At 32.0% G+C, this 15375-nt stretch overlaps 1 protein-coding gene across 4 annotated transcripts in view; it reads right to left on the reverse strand.

Annotated features, from left to right (window-relative positions):
* The window catches only part of LOC140439031 (uncharacterized), a 359260-nt gene that overhangs the window by 125624 nt on the left and 218261 nt on the right, over positions 1-15375 (reverse strand). The gene's annotated exons all lie outside the window — the stretch shown is intronic.

The following is a 15375-nucleotide window of genomic DNA, read 5'->3' on the forward strand; positions in this document are numbered from 1 at the left end:
CTAAACTAAAAAGACGTATTTGAAAAAATAAAAGGTTGGGCAAAAAAAACAGACCTTAACACCAGTGAACAGGCAATTTTAGAGATTTTACGGTATATATCAGGCAGAAAGACTATTGAGTTAAAGGGAACCAACAGCAGCTGTGTTAATTCTTGTTAGTTATTTTTCTTATCTTGTGTATATTCTTTTGTGTATGACCTTTAAAAATTAATTATGTTTGTCTTGTAGTGTGTCTATTTCTATACAATTGCTGCTTAGCCAACTTTCTTTGGCTATTTTGATAGCTCTTATTAATTATTTTTTTTTGTATTCGTTCTTATTCTTATTTCTAGGCCTAGTAGTTAATTGAAGACATGAACTGGATAAAGGTGGCAAATCACAGTTTTTGGTAATAGTATATTAAAGTATAAGTGGATATTGAGGTCTTTAAAACAAGCGCGATTTTACGAGCACGACGGCGCAGCCGGAGTGCTCGAAATAGAGTAAGTGTTTTAAAGACCAGTTATCCACGAATACTTTACGCTATTTTTTTATTGGTTAACTTTGAAATCATGTATTATTACTACAAAAGATTGAAATAAGAGCTAATAATGTAAAATGGTTGAATTTGTGATGTACATTAGTATACCTTTCGTTATTATGGAAATGAGAAAAACAAAAATTAATTTGTAATCTGTCACATCAGATTAATTGTTATTACTGGTGGTATATTACTTAAACAAAGAATAAGAAGAATGTTTCAAACAATATTGGGAGTGCCATTAATGGAAGTATAACCCCATTGGCTTCCGAGGATGTCGGTAGTAATAATTTAAACAGAATTTCCTCTGATTTAAAAATCGAAGGTATCATCATCCAGCCTCAAGAGTCCACTGCTAAACATAGGCCTTTTCCTCATGTTTCCAACCCCGTCTATCTTGCGCCGCTCTTATCCAGTTTTTATTGAGTCTTCTTAAATCGTCAGTCCATCTTGTAGGTGGTCGACTGACGCTTCTCTTGTCTTCCCTTGGCCTCCATTCCAATAACCTCTTTGTCCATCGCCCATCTGTCATTCTGGCTATGTGTCCTGCCCATCTCCATTTTAGTCTGGACTACAGTTAGACTATACTTTTCACATTCATTTTAACGATTAAGATTTTCTAATATTTGAATAAAACTTTTGAAATATTTGTTAGTAATATTTTATTCATATTTTATTTATTTGGCGTTACAAGTAATGTAGTCCTGTCAGGTCAGATAAATATTTTTTTAAACTGTTGATGTTGTAATTGTAACTTTAAAAGACGCGCGTTTTTGATAGTTGAATTTAAACAGGCTACGGCGTACTTTAAATAATCAAATACCAATAAAAACTTACTTTTTACAATTTTTAAATATTCCTGATACAGAACTAACCTCCCAATAATAATGAATCCTAAATTTATCTTGTTTTAAAGAATATTTTTGACGATAAAGCAGCCAAGTGTATATTTTTCATAGATGAATGTCTTACCTATGTTACATTTTTGATACATGACACCATTATAAGTCACATAGTTGTGTTGACGCAAGGATGTCACGTTTTAAGGTTATTTTTTACTGCACTTAAAATTTTTATTTTTGTGTAGTAGTTAATATAGTTATTCCATATAAAAGAGGGTTTTAAGATAAATAATATAGTAACAAATCATACTAACACTATGTAGAGCGCTAACAAAGAACATGCCAAACATAGGAGATCCGGTGACAGGTTCTACTCATATAAGGAGACTTCGACAGTTGCCTTACAAGTAATAGCCGGAGTGCCACCAATTCACCTACTAGTGAGAGAAAGAGCAATCACGTACGGCATGAGTGAAAACAACAAAGCAGACGAGAGAAGGGTGACCAACGCGAAATGGCAAGAAGAGTGGGACAATAAACATAGGGCTAAATGGACAAGAACATTTATACCGGACATGAGAGACTGAGTAGAACACGGCTATATTGTTATACTAACCTACTACCAACTATTTTTTCACACAGTTTTTTAAGGGACACGGCTCTTTCAGAGCCCACCTGCTATGGATAGAAAAGCAAGAAGACACAGCTGCGTTGAATGCGGGTGTGGCAAGAAAAAGAGAAAATAGATACAAAGAAATCCTGGGGGCAATAACTTAAATGTAGAAGTAAACGAATTTTACAACTAGTGTTAAAAGAAAAAGACTAGAATTTCTGTTCTTCCAATCATGTAAGTTATTTTTTGCTGTAAAAGTTTGGGTGAATACTAACTAAAGGGTTATTGTTTTCAGAAGTTGTTTTAAACCTAATATCCAACCAAGACAGTGAAACTCATACAAATAATGTTATTGGAGATATTACCCAACCCTCGAGTGCCAATGAGCTACAAAAGCGATAGGAAAGAAAATATGTAAGTGTTTGACATTGTTTTTTAGCACCTAAGTTTTTCTCAAGCGACCACAACATAATATGTGAAAGTTTTTAAATAACAAGAACAATAAGGGCACGCCCCTTTTTGTTTCATATTTTAAGTTATTTGCCCGTAAGATTTTGATTGACTTTTGTAAATGTCTGACTGAAACCATTTTGTTTTTAAACAATAGAGTAGCAGTGATGAAGATACGACAACTGGTTTTAAATATTTTCCTTCTAAGGATAATGACATTACTTTGTCACGTACTTACCAGCAATTCGCTCACAACCAAGGTATTCAGAAGGTGACGCGTATACTGTTTTTTGAGAATATTAGGAAATATATTTAGGAAGAGGCACGAATTTTAAGGTACTGAAGAAGAAAATAAAACTATTGACACAAAAAGACATGTAATTGCTAAAGGCCAAAATATTATTACCTCAAAAAACACAAAATATTTAATAATGTCAACCTACAAGGTTTAGAGCGAACAATAATCCTTCAATTTTAGACTTTTTTTTTCACAAATGATGATCAACTAATTTCTACACTTCAAGTGTCCTCTCCTGTGGGTCTTTCTGACCACTCACTTATTACTGCTCACATTCAATTTAGTTTAACACCGCCTTGCAAAAATAATTTCGTAACGTATGCCACTACTGATTTCTTTAATGTAAATTCAGTTTTATCGCAGTTAAACTGGCAATCTATTTTTCTTAATCACTCTGATCCATCGTCAATGTGGGACTCTTTTCTTCATACTGCTATTACAACAATTTCTGATTATACAACCGAACGGCAGCTATACAGAAACCGACTAAAACCTTGGATTAACTTCTCAGCTACCCATTTAATTCGACATAAGCGAAAGCTTTGGCGAAGATATAAACTTACTGGATCCCTTGATGATTTTCTCGCCCACCGTAATTTTTCTAACCGAGTCAAACAATCTTTGCTAAAGTTAAGAACAGAATTTGAAGAATCTATCATTGCTAGTGGTAATAGTAAAAAAGTTTATCGGTACATTCGTACATCTTTATCTTCTAAAGTCTCCATACCGTTACTTCAAAAAGCTGACGGGTCTTTATGTTCTTCGAATAACGAATCTTCGGAATGTTTATCGTTATTCTTTTCTCAGGTTTTCACAAATGAACCTAACGATACCATTCCTCAAATAATGTGCCCACGTTTGTCTAAAACTCTTGACAATATATCTTTCACACTGGATGAAATTAAATATCATTTAAGGAAACTACGAAATAATTCATCACCTGGATTAGACGGACTCACCTCTTTTTTCCTCAAACAATGTGCAGAATCTGTAGCCATCCCTATATCTCTTATAATGAATGCTTCTTTTAATCAAGGTTCTCTCCCCTCGTCCTGGAAATTGGCTTCGGTTACTCCTATATTCAAGGAAGGAAATAAACTTGATTGCAATAACTATCGTCCAATCAGCCTGGTTCCTATTGTCGGCAAGGTCATGGAATCGATTATTTCAGAAGCTATGTCTGAGTTTCTTCTTCAAGAAAATATCATCCCTCACCAACAGCATGGCTTTATCAAAGGTCGTTCAACGATCACAAACTTACTTCATTGTGTAAATGATTGGTCATTATCTTTAAACAATCGAAATCCTGTCGATGTAGTCTACTTAGACTTCTCCAAAGCTTTTGACCGTGTTCCAAAACGTCGATTACTAGCTAAATTGGATCACTATGGTATCCGCGGAAAGTTGAACATTTGGATTGAAGATTTTCTATCCGATAGATACTTCAGGGTTCGTGTTGGGGAAGACCACTCACTAGATAAGCCAGTCAAGAGTGGAGTCCCACAAGGATCAGTACTTGGACCGCTACTATTTTGTGTCTACACTAGTGATCTTCCGCTCATCGTATCCAGTAAGGTTTCCATTTACGCTGATGACACGAAATTATATGTGAATCCAACTATTAACCAACATGTTCTTCAACAAGATCTTGACGCAATATTCAAATGGTCCTCAGAATGGTTACTTCCGCTTAACATTGAAAAATGCGTTGTTTTACATATCGGCAAAAATAACCCATCACTACCGTACTTTATTAATGGACATCCCTTAAACTCGGTAACCTCCCACAATGATCTCGGAGTGATAATTAATAGTGACTTAAATTGGTCTGATCACATAGTGTCGGTGTGTAAACGTGCAAACTCGAAACTGTTTTTGATCCGTAAATGTTTTACACGTATATCTCTAACTTCTGTTAGTAAACTTTACTCAATATACGTTAGACCTATTCTTGAGTTTGCCGGACCAGTGTGGAAATCCAGATCTCATTCGCGATAAGATCTTACTTGAAAATGTTCAGCGTAAAGCTACAAGACTGGCATACGGTCGTGTAAGACCTAACTATGAAGATAGATTATCCATGGCTCATCTTACGACATTCAAGCAGCGACGTCTTCGTCTTCTTCTTCATGTGCCTTGTCCGTTCCGAACGTTGGCAATCAACATGGCTATTCTGACTTTGTTTGCGGCAGATCTGAATAGTTCAGCAGATGACGGATGACGTCTTCGAGGTGATCTAATTATGTCCTTCCGTATTTTAAAACATAACTTTGGGAACCTAAGCACCATATTCACTTTGAATCAAGACGAAAGATTAAGAGGCCATCGATACAAATTGAAAAAAGAACAAACTACTGCAAGGTCCAGGGTGAACTTCTTGCCAAATAGAATCTTTAATATCGGGAACAATTTGGATCAAGACACCATATCGGCAACTAGTATTAACATCTTTAAAAATAAACTTGATAGTGGTTTATTTTATTTATAGGATTTTTTTTCTTTGACAGCATTATTTATTTATTGTCTCACCATTCAACTTTTGTATGATATACTTAATTGTTTATGTTTACTTTACTTTATAATTGGTATTAGTTTTATAAGGATGTTTTTTTTTATTTTTGATTTTTGGGCATAATAGGAGCTCGCTCCACTGCCCTTATTTGTAATATAATAATAATAATAATAATAATAAACTCCAGATTCGTGAAAACGTAAGAAAGCTGCAATATTAAGAAACCAAGGACAAATCACAAACGAGAAAAGTTACAAACAGAAAGTAATAAAGACTAGAATTATCTGCAATAATCCTCCTCCTCCTTAGTGCCTTCTTTGTTGAGGTTGGCGATGAATATAGCAAATTTCTCTCTGTTTTGGGCTTGATGAATTAATTCGTTTCCCCTTGTGGTGTCTGCAACAATAATTGTCGGAAAAAGTGTAGCGATATATTTGATAACGAAAGAAGACATTTTAGACTTTAGTTATTGACTGCATTTTGAGCCGAATTAATCAAATTTTTGCAGAAACATGGCACTACTCAAGAAACAAAAATCATATTAAAAATATATATGTCTCAATTACTTAATGTGAATATACCTTACCGACTTTATATAGAGCAATGTAAAGAAAAAAAAACTGGATGACAAAGACATAGTTAAGGTATCCTTCTATAGACATATTTTCAAAACAAAGTTCAATTTGTCGTTTGGTAATTGGAAAAGTAATACATGCATATACAAAACTGGAAGTTTACTTTTTATTCTCAGTGGATAATAGATAAAGAAATATCCTCTATTAATAGAAAAACATTATATGTTATGGGTCTACAACAAACTATGCCATTGCCAAAGTTATCTACATTTAAAGCCTTTTATTTAAGGCAGATGTGGTTTTACAACGTTGGTATCCACTGTGCCAAACACTCAGGGTATAAGTCATATTTTATTAATTGACAGAAGATATTGCTAATAGAAGCAGTAATGAAATCGCTAGCTATTTTTAGATACGATTTTGATAACAGTGAATTATTTTTTAGTTTATCTTTTTTTGTCAATAAGCGGATTGTCGATTGATTTTATGCCTTGAGCCTGCGTACTTTTTATTATGCTTTCCTCAACTTTGCTTTTTTTACATTAAGTCAAGTATAAATCTATGATTATGTTTCCATCGACACTGTGAAAGTTTCCACGTAAAATTTACAAGTAGTTGTCAATAATAATTTGAAATTTAAGTAACTCAGTGTTTAACTCAGAGTTTTATTCAAACAAATAACAAATTCCTATGTATAAAAAAATATGGATTTATTTCTGTTCGCATGCAACAAATTATCGCTACCTCAACGGAATTCCGAATCTGTTTACTTGTCCAATTAATAGAATTAGTTACTGCATCGATGAATAACTGCAGTTACTTTAAAAATCGTAATTATTTTGATGATAGGTCGATAATTATTGCACATAACAGTTCAGCAGATGATGAAGTGGTTAGTATTTATATAACGTGTTTACAGCCACTGATATTGAATGAAGTAATCTCGTTAACTACCTTATGTTGTTCGCAAAATTGTCGTTTTTAAAAGCCGTTTTATAAACGGTACTTCGCTTGGATTCGTTCTTAAAAATTACCTTTAAATAACTTTGTTGCAATTGAAATATCTACAAATATAGGTTTACGAAAACACAAAGACTTGAATAAAAAATGGTCTCAATCAAAGAATTTTGCCTCTGTCCTACCTGAAATATTTATATTAACTAAAAAATTTACAATATTTACAAAAAATAACAATTTTAATTAAAAATACTAAACATTTTGAACATGCACCACGTCAAAAATTATTAGAGTAGATACAATTTTAAATTTAACTTCTTTTCTAAACTCATCAGCATCAAGACGTTTCTTTCCTGATGGAAGTTGATTCTCTCATTGTGGTGAGTCCTTCCACATTATTCTTGTGCATTGTCAAAGTTTATTGTATGAATTATAGTAGCTCCTACGATTTTGTAATTACCGAAACTAAAATTCAGATATTTGTCTACTGAGCTTTCTACAATATATAAAGCAGACATACTGATAAATTAACCGACAAGGGGTTAACCTTAACTAACAAAGTACAATTTACATTTAACAACCTTTCCATTCATCACGGCAGATATCCTTTGCGAATTAGTTTCTAGTACTTACGAAGGTCAGTAAATAAATAAAGTAGAAATACGTTCGAGATTTAATTTCAATGCAGGGCTTTTACCATTCGCTTATACGTTTCGCCCTTATTAGGTCTCCTCAGAGCGGCTTATGTAGAAGCTCTGGACTGAAAATAAATTTCTTTTGTCATAAAGAGAATAATTTTAAAAATAATTATATATAGGACGTTACAAGGCTATCTAATAACAATCATAGTAGAAATCCGAAGATTTCTTACTTTCAGGATTTTTATATCTCTTGGTCTGGTCCTCTCATCTCTCTTTAGGTCTTCTCCTTGGTTTTTTAGTTTCTGGCTTCCATCTTTTGACCTTCTTAATTAGTAAATTGTTTTTCCTTACGTGTCCCAACCATTTTAGTCTCTACGTTTTAATAAATTTAGCTATATCTTCCCCCTTTATTATTTATCTTGTTTCATGGATTAATCTTAATCTTATATTTTTAGTGTTTTTTTATGTGTATCTGTGAGCCACATTTTGTCAGCTGCGAATGTAACTACTGGTCTGATTACAACTGTGTATATATTTATTTTTGTATTTCTGGATAAGTTTTTGTCTTTCTTTAGTCTATGGTATCTCCAGTATGTTTTATTGCATGGTAGCATTCGTTGAACTCTTTTAAACATGTAGTTATCTTGATTTCTTTCGTATTGTTATCTTCTCGTCTGTCTTCTTTTACATGCTTCCTTTGCCAGGATTGTTAATCGTTCTTTTAATCTTTTACTATATCTTCCCATAAGAACTATGTCATCTGCATATGCTTGTGCATATGATGTTATATTGTAGAATGGACTACAGTTTCTTTAATTCCGCTGGCCTTGGCGGTTCCTTCTGCTGCTATGTTAAATAGTGTAGTTGACACAATATTGCCTTGTGACACTCCTGTTTCTATTGCAATTGTGTTTGTAATATCTTATTCTGTTGTTACTTTAGCTCGGGATCCATCTATAGTTATTTTGATAATCTGATTAGCTTTGCCGGTATATCTTGATTTTTCATTTTATGAAATAATTTATTTCTTGTTTAAGGTTCTGCAACTCTTTTCTTGTGGCACGTTTAAATTAAATATTGTCTTTATATGAGGATAAGTTACAGTTGATTGTAATTAAAATTACATTTTTAAATAACATTATACGTTTCGACTACCACTTCGAAAATCATTTCAAAAAAGATTATTAAAGTATTATGTGAAAAGAGTATAAGCGCCAAAGTTGTTGAGGGGGTTATAACCCCAGAACTTACTGCTGTACAATCTGTTTGTTCATTTATTTTTATTTCTATACGTAGTCAGTTCTAACGATCTTTTTAAAAAACTTAATAACTACATCAATTTACTACAGCAGGATAATGCAATATTTGTTGTTTAATCACGTTTTTCTGTTTATATAAAGATTCAAGAAAAATGTAGGCAATAATGTAGCGTCTCCTGTTTGTGCAAAACTCTAAAAAACGTAAGAAGAAACTGTGTAACTGGTTCACTAGGTGGCACAAGAAAAACCATTTTTCACTATAAAACACCTGCACCAAATCTTAGACGGTATATTAGATCTAGATCTAGGTCCCTAGATTTTACAATGTTATTAAATGGCGAATGAACTGTGTATGACAAGACAAAAGGATGGCCAACAAAAATATATTTATCAAAGGGGCTTCGAATCTAAGGAAGTTTGGGGAACACTGTATTAGACTAATTGGCTAACATTTTTTGCTAAAATTAAAAATAAAATTACTAAAAATTAAATTAATTTGGCAATATTCCGTAGAAATAATGTATTACCTGTCAGTCTAATGGACCATAATATTTTAAACATAAAAAAGTTACTTAATCATCTTTAAAATCATTACGTGTCATTTTTACTGCTGAAATTGTTTAAAAATTACCATCAACAACAACTACTTGAAGAATTTAATAATAACAAATCATAAAATTTTATAACCGTTCGTGAGTTCAGTTCAAACACCTTTTTGAAATCAATTTAGGATGTCATTCCTTGATTTATTACATAGTTTACAGTAATTGGTTCAAAATCTCCAAGTTTTTCATAAATGTTTATACTAAAAAAGAATTTATTCAAGTAGTAGTCAATTCGGTTGTGGATAAATGTTACAAATATTTGATTTATTTTTGTTTTTTTTTTTTCTTTAAATTCAAAACGACAAAGAAAACTATGGACGAAAAAAGATCATGCCTAAGAATATAGACAGATATTGATTAATGGTAGAAGTCTAATTTATTCCCTAACCTAAATATAAATTTAGATAGGTTGGGCTCACTGCAAAAATAGAGTGAATAGGACAATATCAGCAAAATCCATTTTTTATTATTCTCATGAAGTCAATCAAATTTATCATTTTTATTGACTGGTCACTATGCAATTTCTATTGTTAGAGCCTAATCTTCAAAAGTCATAGAATGAAATTTCGGTTTCGAGTTTTGGCAACAAATATGAGGATTTTAAATAGGCTTAAAAATCACTGAATTTGAACTTTCACTTTAGACATGCACTTTAGCATTTTTGTCAAAAGGATACTCTGATTAAGAGGTACAGAATTTTTACCGTCGAGTTGATACAAATTTTATTTAAAAAATTGATTTCGCGCGTGTAACTGACAAACATCGCCGATCGCTTCGATCGTTGTTCACTCTATACAAAAAGTGCTAATAAACGTTTTTGTTGAAAATTATCTCAGCTACATTTTTTATTTGAAGTATTTTTCTCTATGAAGTACATATTCTTAATAAATCGATTGTTTTCGTTTTCTCGCTCTACGTGGCAGCTGGAGTTCTGCGAGGAAGTCGAGAGGTAGAAGAGTAAACTTTTTTGCATATTTTATGGATTTTCAAAATTGATATTCTCGACAAAATTCAGCTTGTTCGTATAATTTTTGGAGGTCCAATCTCTGACCAAGTAGGGGGCAAAAACCAAAGAGTATCTGGGGAACTTAAAGCAGAATATGTTAATAAAAGATATTGATGTTCTTATGAACAAAAATAGAAACTTACTAAGAAGGAAAACTCACGAGAAAAATAAAAAAAAATAAAACCAAGAGAGAAATGTAATTGCGGAAGCCGACCTCGCATGGAGAAAAAGGCAAAGAGAATAATAATGAAAATAAATCTAGAAGGGCTCGACAAATTTTTCCACAAGAAATTGAAGACATTATCAATAACGAGAAGTTGACAAAACAACTGTGGAAGAAGATATTCCAGATATAACCAAAAACTCTCTTTTAAAAAAATTTAAGGAGTTACATGGGTCTTAAAAAATGTAACTAATTCAAATAATTGTATGTTAAAAAACAAAAGTTTGTTTTATTTTAAATTTACACACACACAAAGTTTAGCATTTGAGAAAGTTGTCAAAAAATTTTCAGCTAAAAAGATTGAAAACCGTCGATTATTTCCTACAATTTTTCTCGTCCAGTCTTTTTAGCAGTAGGCAGAATATTTCGGTGCAGGTTCATTTGAGCTCAAATATTTGAAAATTGTCTTCCAGTTTATGCCCTTGGCTCATGATTGAACGAAGAACTTAAGAAAAAAAGTAAATTTAAACTTTTGAAAAACGTTTAATTGATTCTTCGTTTCACATTTTTTAACATTTTTTCGATTCTCATCGTTTTTAAAATATTTTTTTTCCTATAAAACAAAGAACAAGTTCACCGAATAAAAATCCCTTTGTCTAATCATGCAACAATATTATAAATATAAACTGTGCAAAGTTTCAGCTAAGTCGGTTAATTCGTTCACGAGAAATCGTGCCTATCGTATGGAAAAACAAAGTCTCGAGAAAAACGCTTTTAATTTTTCAAACTGATCAAGCGGTATTTAAATCTTTATAACTCCGGTAATATTGCCCGAATTTATTTTAACTTTGGTGAGAATCCTCTCAAAGTACTATACTTTCATGTGGAATTTTTTTTATTTATTTTTAAATACAATACTTATAAATAAAACAAAATTTCGTATTTTTATTCAATACATAAACCACATAAACCATAGTTAGTTTTATTAGAAAACGCATTACATATTGTATAGAGAATATTATAGCAGGTTATCATTTTTACAAAGTTAACACAACCGATCAATAAAAATTGTAAATAAAAATCATACTGTTATAAAACATATTTCTATGAATATTTCACAGCTTTTTTTTTGGAAAAAAACGTTAAGTTTTGTAACACAAATTCGTTTCTCGAAAAAAATCTAGTACATTCTGAAAAAGTTCTAATTGACTGAAGATCACATTCGTTAGATCTTATAAAGAGTATTTTTCGTTGTTCTTGCTCGTAATCGATAGACTCGAAGAATATACTTTACGGTTTATGATTCACTACAGTTTTCACAGACAGGTGATTTTCTGAAACCATGAGGTGTCCATGTATCAGCCGTATGTGATCAATTCTTAGCCGTAGTTGACAGGCTTCGATAGTAGTATTTTGTATGATTTCGAAATTGATCTCTTCCAATGCTTTTTTTTTATTTGGAACCCGAGAAGTGGTTTTGGATCTGATGCTAGATGAAAGGATTTCGTGTCTGATTTGGTTATAATTGCTTTCTTTACAGCAGTATCAACAATCTCATTACCTAAAATGTCAACGTGTAAAGAAATCTAGATTAATGTTATGTTTGTTTCAGAAGAAGTAAGACGGTTTGTTGCTTCATGAATAGCATGCACTAATTGATGTTCAGAATTTATATTAAAAAATCAAATTGTTGGCTTTGGCTTGATTATGTAAGCATTTTATGGCTTGTAGGGAGGGGTATTGCTCCCCTGTATGGATAAAGGTATATAGTGGAAGGCAGAACTTCTGAATAATCCTATTTGCAGTTGATACAGAATATCCGACTCTTGCTGTACTTTTAGATGCATTTATGTAGAGAATCTCGTCATATGAGTTTGTATTGACCAGCCCTATGAAAGATTACCTTAGAATTTGGATGTTGGTTTCATTTTATGATAAATATTAAACAAAATTTTTGGAATAATATTAATCCAAGGAGGGGTTGGTGACTATATAATATGAGCATTTGTTACTGACATTCAAATAATAAACTAAAAGGTATACAAGACAAAAGCTACAAAATAATAAATCTTAAAATGCCGATAAAAATAATACTGAACGAATGATCCAAAAAAAGGGAAAGAAAAAATATACATAGAAAAAATAACAAGCTTAGTACGAATGGAAGCTTAAGAACAATGCAAAGGAATATAATTTTAGTTATTTTTAAGTTCGTAGTAAGCTTTTAATTGCTAAACCAAATCCTATGTACACATAACTATGTTTACCTATAGGGATTTTGTAGTATGATAAATAAATAAATACAAAATGCCTTGAAACAAAACGAAAAATAAAAAAACTCTAACAGCAGCATCGCTAATATAATCACGACCACTTTACAATGGCAGAATCTAACGAGAAATTATACACTTTTTACAACTCAATTTATTTTTTGTAAGTTCTTACATCGCCATAAAAAACTTACGAAACACCTTCTCGGCGTGCTGAGAAATTCGTTTCGTAATCTCTTAATGAGACGTTCAAACTCTATATAATCATCACTTTAAGCACCCATAAAAACTTTATCAAAAATCGAGCACTATAGTAATTACCTACATGCTTTTGTTATAGGTCATTTGGTGAATATATTTCTGACGCGTGACCATTGTGATTTTTTTTATGGAGAAATGGTGTTCTAAGTGAATTCGTTCCGCCTAAGTCTACCCAATTATGGCGTGAAATTAAAGATTGGTTTTATTGAACGTTGATTCATGAAGAATTTGAACTTTTTGAGTATACAGAAATGTTTATAGCAATTTTTCTTTAAAAAACTTTAGTTATAATTTAACCCAAATAATTGATTCTTTTTCGTTTAATAATTTGGTAACTGAGAGTATACTATCGAGTACAAAGATTACAATGAAAAAAGTACCCAATACATAATGTTTTCAATATTTTTAAACAGACTAGAAGAAAAAAAAACATACCAGAAGAAATTACATTACGAAAAAATTATATGGGAGTCGTATAGTATAGTCGAATAAATCAATTCCTCTAAAGAAACTCTTACAGAACATTCCTTTTTTTTTGAAAAATTAAGAATTTTTATAACGAATAATTAGACACCAGAATAAGAACTTTAAAACGCCAGAAAATTAGCATCGTTATGGATGATTTCAACGCAAAATTTGTTGAAGGTGAAGTATTAGGATGTGCTGGAAAATTCGGTTTGGCATTGAGAAACGAACGAGGTGACAAGCTGGTAGAATTTTGTCAAAGTAAAAAGATTCTTGAATACTTGATGAAAGTTCATTTTATCTAACTATTAAGTATTGAAAAATTTTGTTTTTAACACATCCACACAATTTATGATACTTGATTATCACTACAGCTTTTACGGCACAGTACCTTTCTCAAGTAATGTATTTTTACTATTCATCTACAATTTATAGTTTTTAACTGAATAAAATGAGGAGGGGAGAGCACTTTGTCTCGAGCTGGTCATTCAGAATTGTATCTGTAGTTTTTAATTTATTAATTTCTGTAGATTCTAATAAATATAGCGTGATGCGTTTATTTTAAATATGTAGAATAGTCATTAAAAAAATGTTCCTGATCTAAAAGATGGAGTACGTACGTACGAATCTGTTTTTCTATTAGTTAAAGCTCTTTATGTTCTGCTACACTTTTGTTAAAGGTTCTATCAGTTTGACTGATGTAAGTCTTTGGTCATTCACTATATGTAAGTTTCAGTGGTCTTATGCAGTTATTATCACACACACTTCTTGTAGACTACCAAAACGTAGGCTTTGGATGTGAGAGTGAATCTCGAAGTAGATAATAAGAATAACGTAGTTCAAAACCAAATAGATTTTATTTTAATTAGTGGCAGATATACATACACAGTAGCTGATAACACCACTGAACATAATACGATGCTGTCTAGTACCAAATTATTCCTAAAAAAACCTAAAATGCCACATAAAAAACACATGTGAGATATTGGAAACTAAAAATAAAAAATCTGGATATTCGACAAGAAGCTCAACAGAATATAAATGAGAACCTTCAGCGTCTGTCACTGTCAAGACGAGTTCAAAATTTATTAAGCAAGGGACGATATCAAAATACCACAGTGATAGTAGGACAAGACAATCTCTTGGCAAAACGACAAGCAAAACAGAACTGCCTCAAGACTCTGAATGAGAATGCAGATATGCTTCGTTTTTTTTTTAACTCTCCTTTAAGGATTAGAGGCTTTGATACTTTTTGGCCTTTGAAAGGTCGTGTTACTACCGCATATTAAAATTATCATGGACGGATAAAGTTAGGAATGAGCTTCTTCAGAGAATGAAAAAAAAAACGAAGAAATAATCAGCACTTACAGAAAATAAATCAAAAAAGCTTTGAGTACTTTAGACGCGTCATAAGAAAACTTAAGAACGTAATTCTGAAGAGTATATTACAGGGAAAAATAAAAGGCAAACGTAGCCGAGGCGTTCAAAAAAAGACAGAAAAAGAACATTCTAGCTTAAGAATTTGCGACAGTTTTTTGGACATACAACAATTGAACTGTTTGGGTTAGCGATATCGAACCTAAGGAAGATAAAGAAAAAACTTTAGAGCTTTACCTTTGGGTAAACACTATGTATTCTCTGGACTGACATTCTTAAGAGACTGCATTAAAACAAGCAATTTATATAAAAATGGTCAAAGAGCGTAAAATACAGAAAAGATCAAATGGAATTCAAGACAAAATTTTTTTGCCGAGCCTATAACGTTGGCTCGGCAAAATATCAAACGGTATTATCAGAGGTACTGTTTTATGCGTAGCTCTAGCCAACAATTGGATCCCCAACCTTAGAAAGGATGGTATCCTTTCCAAAGGTGGGAGAACACCTATATGGTATCAGCTTTGGAGTGAGTTAAGACTAAATAATTGCGGTAAATTTATT

The sequence above is a fragment of the Diabrotica undecimpunctata genome, chromosome 4 (assembly GCF_040954645.1).
Source record: "Diabrotica undecimpunctata isolate CICGRU chromosome 4, icDiaUnde3, whole genome shotgun sequence".
Classification (NCBI taxonomy): domain Eukaryota; kingdom Metazoa; phylum Arthropoda; class Insecta; order Coleoptera; family Chrysomelidae; genus Diabrotica; species Diabrotica undecimpunctata.